Source organism: Theobroma umbraticum, unplaced genomic scaffold, assembly GCF_002168275.2.
Source record: "Theobroma umbraticum cultivar Fairchild unplaced genomic scaffold, ASM216827v3 scaffold_34.0, whole genome shotgun sequence".
NCBI lineage: Eukaryota > Viridiplantae > Streptophyta > Magnoliopsida > Malvales > Malvaceae > Theobroma > Theobroma umbraticum.
The window spans coordinates 842,778-850,061 of record NW_018397275.1 but is presented as its reverse complement, the minus strand read 5'-3'; the positions used below and the strand labels follow the sequence as shown (position 1 = coordinate 850,061).

General features: G+C 31.3%; 1 pseudogene; it reads right to left on the bottom strand.

The window, feature by feature from the left end:
* Nucleotides 1–3,148: 3,148 nt before the first annotated feature.
* On the bottom strand, nucleotides 3,149–4,239 carry LOC110427487 (F-box/kelch-repeat protein At1g80440 pseudogene; annotated as a pseudogene).
* Between the last annotated feature and the right edge of the window lie 3,045 nt (nucleotides 4,240–7,284).

The following is a 7,284-nucleotide window of genomic DNA, read 5'->3' as shown; positions in this document are numbered from 1 at the left end:
TTTTTTTGGGTACAACATCAATGTAGCTAATGGACGATTCCTTGGTTTTTGTTTTAATGTTCTTAGGAAAAAACTTATAACTTGATTATGTTTGCAAAAGTTTACTCAATCTTTCCTTTTTCATAATCTAATGATAGTTTGAATTTTATATGAAAGAAAAATAAGGGAAAAAATAAAACAAAGTTTAAGTTGTTGGAATCAACTAGAAGTCAGTAAAATGTACATAAAAAATAAACAAAAGAAGAAAACATTTTTATTCAGCCAATAAAATGTCTATATAACAACTAGTAGTCAATAAAAAGTACATAAAAAAATAAATAAAAGAAGAAACAAATTTTATACAGCTAATAAGACATCTACATAACAACTTGAGACCACAATTTTTGATATAAAAATAAAAGAAAAAAAATGAAGAACTTAGTGAAGGTACCTTACCCCATAATTTCCTATAGGTTTAGCAAATATTTTCCCCACATGGCACTGCCTAGATATTACCTAATAAAGGAATCTCAACAATCAGACATGACACTTACTCATTCTAAAGAGGCATAAAATCTCTTCAAGGGTCAAGTGTTAAAATAAATTTAAAAGGACTGGAGATGTACATTACAATTCATTATATCCAAGTGGAGATGTCTCCTCCAAAGCACTAAGAAAAAAGCATTGCCTTTTTTCAGTTTATGGCACATTCAAACTATTTGTGTATTTGATGTATCTACAATCTCTTTACTTATATACTACCTTAAGAACTACAAGCTCTGTTATTGTAATGTCATAGCAATATAATTCATATCTAGCACTTTGATAACTAAAATTTTACTTTGTATACGAATAATTGGCATTCACAATAATATAGAAAGTATTGATTATGCACAAAAAAAGAAGAAAAAGGATAATATCATCTAAAGACCATGCAAAATATGTTGCAAGATCAAGTTCTTAAAAGCCTCTCAGGCTATCATTTCTCTCGTCAATTACTTGGAACGAAAGAATTTGATGTGAGAATTTAAAACGATCCACCCAAAGGATTTCCACTATAACATTATATCGTCCTTTTACACTAGCCTTGAAAACAGAATTGAAGCCATCCACACGCTCCAAAACTAAAACATTCATGCAGCTATTATTTTCCTCCACAACTTGCATTATGTCATAGTCACAGTCTCCAAATCATAACATTTAATATTAAGAGTCAAGTTCCTATACAATGCCCAGATCATTGTTGAATCAAATTAAAAAGTAAAATAGTAAAATCACGATGAGTGGTAAAGTTTATCCATCATCTTAAATAGAGTGATAAATTTGGATTTTATCATGCCTTAAAACCTTTCCAAGATAGGCATTCTTAGCAAAGAATAATATTTGTCCTTGGCTGGATGCAAACATAGGGTTTTAGAAGTCTTCATCTCCATTCTTAAAATGAAACATGTTTTAATTCCAACCAAACATAGGGTTTTAGAAGTCTTCATCTCCATTCCTAAAATGAAACATGTTTTAATTCCAACCATATGATGACTCTAAAAATTTTAACTAACTTTACAAGTTAAGAACAAATGCCACCCTTGGAATGAACACCATTGCTTAACCGTGGAAACCTTCCTAGCAATCCAAAAATGAACTGAAAACAAAAGGTGCAAAAGGAAACATATTTTCCTATCAATTATCTTATAATAGAGCCTAATATTGTTACATAACAAATGCTAATGAAGCTTTCAGATCCAATCAACAACAGAAAAGTATCATTTTCTATTTTCATTATTGATATATTAACTCCTAAATGAAACAAAAGCCTAATATGTTGAAGTACTTCCCAAAATCTATTTGCAATTAGGCAATTAATATAACTTTAAGGACCCAAACTAATCTGCCATGCAAGAGATGATCAAGGCTAACTACCCTAAACATAGTTAATAAAATTATTGAAAGCCCATACCTGATAAATAGATACTTCATACCCCACTTTTAAAAAGATAAAGTTTAATTATAAACCTTAGTAGTGTTAGCAGTCAAATTACTAATTTTTTTAGGCTAACCCATCTTTCCCTTAATGGATGTCATTAACAAGGGCCTTTCATAGTTACTTTTTGAGTAGGAGTTATTAAATGAGAACAACTTTTACTCAAAGAAGGAGAAAATCTTTTTCGTTTCAAAAAAACAAACAAAAATTACGTTTTTGGGTGTTTTAAGAGCTAAGATTTTTAGGTGCTTTAAAAGAGATGCTTTTGAGACATGGAGTTTCCATGTGTGTGTAGATCCTTTAAATTGCCATCTACCTTAGCAAACATGGCGTCTGAATACCTAAAGCCCCGAAACTCAAATGTAAATTTAGCGAGGAGGGGGAAAAGGCAAAAGGATGGGTTAGGTAAGCTTTTTGTCACTTCAACATTATGCCATATCAGCATAATCATGTCACGCTAACAGCATGTCAATTGGTAGTGTCACGTCAATTTAGTCAAATTACCGCATCAACATACTTAATATTTAAATTTAACAGTGTTAAAGTTAAGGATTGAAATTATCAAATCGACTAAGTACAAAGACTCGATTTATACAAATTATTGTATAGGAATTAAATCTATACTTTTGGTAAAGTATAGGGACCAAGTACATAAATTAACCCTTATTTATTTATTCAAAACAATCATTTTTGTAACTATTAACTTCGTAATGGAGGTTTATAGTTGAACATGAAGATGAAGGTTCATTCCAAAAAAAAAAAGCTTGTAAGGGAACTCGATTGATAACAATATTTGCGATGACTATTATATCAGTAGATGCATTACATTCATGGGAGATAGTATATGCATTAACTTAACCTTCCATGTTCATTCCACCTTTATTTGATTGTTGTATTGCCCCAGAAATTAATATACAACTAATGTCATATGCCAAATCCCAACAATTTGGACAGGACAATTTTGCATTCAAGGTTCAAAGAAACATTTCACTTTCTAGTGTTGGAACATGATTTAGTATTCCTTATAAATAATCATCTTTACTCTCCATAACTTGATCGGCCTCTTGAATAGGGTATTCATTTCATGGGAATTCTATTTGTTTTTTGCTTTTTAATATAAAAAAAACCTCTTTTCTCCTGGGCTTTCAAACTTCAAAGCATTCCTTTGGTTATTGAATTAAGCTGGTTTTGCACACTTCAGCTGGCAGCTCAGCTATGTGTTCCAGGTGTCACCCTCCAGTCTTGCCACTCACCTCCCCAGCACATGTATAATTTTTCCGTCAGCTGCCACACATGTTCTTGGACACCTGCCGGTTAACAAGAGGTTATCTTGCACTGGGCTCCATTGAAACGTGGCGATGTCGAATTGCTCGGCACTGCTCTCGAATTGGCCTTGCCTCTCTGTACAATATCCGCCGATGACGTGGAACTGCCCAAGGTGGAAAATTCCCTTGCACTCATCACGCTCTCTTTCCATCTCAGGCAACTGAACCCACATGTTAGCTGCCACGTCATATGCCATTGCTGATTTCAACGCATTTTTGTCGCCATCATGTCCTCCGGCAACGTAGGCCATCCTATCCAAATCCGATGCGCATCCAAAGAATATCCTCCGCACACCTGGCATATCAGCGCCACGCCACCACCTGGCCGATATAAAATTGTAGACATAGACAGCATTCCGGATCTCAAAAGTATCCGGATCTAACCCGCCCATCACGACGAGGTTCGACCCGACTCCGACAACTTGACAAAACATGGGCAGCCCATCAGACAGCCCCGGAACTGATGGCAGCTCACACCAGTCACCGGTATCCGGCTCACAAAGCACGAGGCGATAAACCAGCATGGCCTGGCATTTCAAGCCCAAATTTCCTCTCGGGTTGACTCGGGTTTGGGTCATCACCATCACATGTTTACTACAGCCAGCAGCTTTTCGATGACGAAAAAACTCTGGCAAATGAATTTCAACCTTCCAATCTTTACAGGTTGATGCAATGTTGGAGAAGTTATTGTATGGGGCACGAATCAAACATTCACGGGCAATATCATTAGGAAGACCAGGAATCAGCTCCATCCCGGACATGTAAATCTGTTGAAAAATAAAAGACTAACAAAGAGTGGTTGTTGCAAATGTAAAGGGAAGCAAGGATATGGAGAGAAGCAAGGAAATGAAGTTTTGGGGGGGAGAGAGAGTTAGTTTGGAGGGATTTATAGGAGAGTGGAACCTGTTGCAAGTGTTTAGAGATCATAAAGCTGAAGAAGAGGACAGGCACTGAAGAAGTTTGATGGTATGTCGCAAGAGACAATGGGAGACCATTGGATCATTGGCAGCTGTTGTCTGTATAGTATTTTTTTTTATTATATATGCCTTCAACGGATTCTCTTGGTCGCCGGTTTTGCTTTATTAATTATATCTACTTTATTGCTTTTACATTTCAACGGATTCTCCAGGCTTTTATTTTGACATTTTTTTTTACTCCTGTGTCTGTTATGAATCGCTTTTGCCACTTATATATTAGCTTTGACTTTTTCTAAATTTGTTAAAATGTAAAAATTATATTGCTACATAAATGACAGCAATTTCATGGTCTCCAATTCATATAAACAACAAGAATTTGGTATAATTATAAAATATAAATTTATGTTTGCTTTTTATTTTGAAAAAAAAAACATAATTGGAAATTATAAGCATGTAAATATGTTAGAAATTTATAACTTAGGCAAAAAGATATGTATTGTTTGTATTAACAGCATATAGAGTTGCTGAGCTTCATCTAAAATTACGACCACATACTGGGATTTGCCTACTAAGATTATACTAATAATCTAAAGATTCCAAAGGAGCTGATACCCAGTCTTTACTTTTCAAGTTTATAGCAACATAATGGATCCTTGAGTACTTTGACTGCGTAGAAGTTCTCTGCTGATGATGAAGTTGCCTTCTACGGGCGTTGGAGTGCTTAAATTCACATAAATAAATTTGGTATACACCATATTGCTGCCCTTCTGTGGCAAATTATGAAATCCTACACTTTAAGGAGTTGCATTAGCAAATTAACATTCACTGGAGTGTAACGGTTGATTTCACTATGTTTACACAAGAATTGGGTAATCTGGAGAGCTTCAAATATATTCGTGTTGTTCACTCAAGGAGTTCAAAATATCAGAAATGGTGTAAACGTGGCAACTTCGTCAGGTTTACATCGGAGTTTGCCCCACTCTCTCAGCCTCGACTTTCTCGCTGATGCTAAAACCTTGAGACCTTACCAATTCTTGACTGTAAGTCACTGGAGAGCTTACCACCAATAAGTAAGAGTGAGCAAATACATAGATTCGGTGATTTAGTTTATTATATTTAAAAATTAAATAGATTAATATTTTTAAAAATTGAGAAAATCATCAACATATAAAAAAAAAATCAAATCGATTAAAATAGAATTGGTTGGTTGTTTGAATTTTGACGAATGGATCAAAATTTTATTATTTTTTACATATTATAATTTTAAAATTTATAACCTTCATCATAATATATATATGTATGAAATTAATTATATAACTATATGCTATAATTTTTATATCAAAGTTTATAAATACATAATATATAAACAATAGTTATAAAATCTAAGGTGATCGTAATAAACCTTATTAAGTGTAATATAAAAATTATTATAAGTTAAGTAATGTTTATGTATAAATTATATAAATTAAATATAGCAATATATATAATATTTACTTTAATTATATATATAAATTAAAATGTACAAATTGCTTTTAAAATATTTGTATAATCATATAAATAAAGTCTATTATAGAAATGTAGTAATATTTAGTATAAATTAAATATATGTATATATAATATATGACTTTATTATATATAATATAATTAAAGACATAACTTATATGTTATAATATTTTATATCAAAGTTTGTATAATAAAACTAATTAAAACAATATGTTTAAAAATCAAAGGTGATAACTAAAAAGTTATTAAATATCATATAATATAGTTTATATAAATCATAGTAATCTTATGAATAAATTAATATATGATATATAATATATTATATCAATTTATACATTATATCTTAACAATTTATATTACGAAACATTATTAAATATAATAATTATAACATATTAATATGTAGATATTACATAATATATTATAATATTAAATATAACTTATACATTAAAATATATAACTTGTAATTCATATTAATACATTTATAAATAAATATATATATAATTATATTAATTATATGATTATGATTTATACGTACATATAATACCTATAATTAAATAATATTATTAATTAAGTTTATATCAATTTCTCTTACTAAAAAAAAATATTAATATATATATAATATAATAATATTTAGTTTTTTGGTGAATGGTCTAAAAATTTTAAAAATCAATAACACAAAAAACCAATTGACCAAACATTGTGGATCAATTGATCATATACTCAATTAAACCGAACCTTTTATCAAACGTATTTGATTTTAGTGGATATTGGTCCTGGATTAGTTTGCTCACCTCTAACTAATACATTTCTTGGGCTGAAAACTATTCTTTGACTCGTTGAGAAATCTGGAGATCATTGTCCATTACCCAAGGTGCTTTCCTTCTCTTAAGAGATTGAAGTATCTCATGCTCCTTGTGAGGCAGACTTCCATTTGATTTCAAAACTACAAAAATTCTTACAAAAATTACGAGAGGGAGTGGTGGGATGGTTTGATTTGAATGAGAAGCCTTTAAAGGATGCTTGTCTTTGGAAATATGTATCCACCTCTTCCAAACCCTCAAGGAAAAAGAAGATCAGCTTTCCACCAGCATAATAAGTACATATATTTTTTTGATGAATTTACCTATAATATTTCCTATAAAATGAGAAAATTGATGCGTGCATAATTTTAGCATATCAAAATCAGATGGCTTGGTTTTCACCATCTTGCACAGAAGTAAAAAATCTGAGACTAGAGAGGTTGAGGATATTGGTGTTGTTCACCTTAAGAGTTTAGACAATATTAGAGTAGATACTTGGTAACCAATAGGTAGGTTCACAAGTCAATAATGATAGCTAAGCATAATTATAACTATTTCCAAAAGATATATGTACCTTCATGTCAATTTATTGTTGAGAAATAAAAGACTAAAGATGAGTTGTACTTGTAGAGTTAAACATTGATAAAGTCATCCATACTTGTTCAGTAATCTTTATACAACTAAATTTGGTTTGAATCTAATGAAGACCTTAGCTATTAATGGTGTAATAAGCAAAGAAGATACACCCCTTATTAAGTTTCTCTTTCCTTTTCATATATATG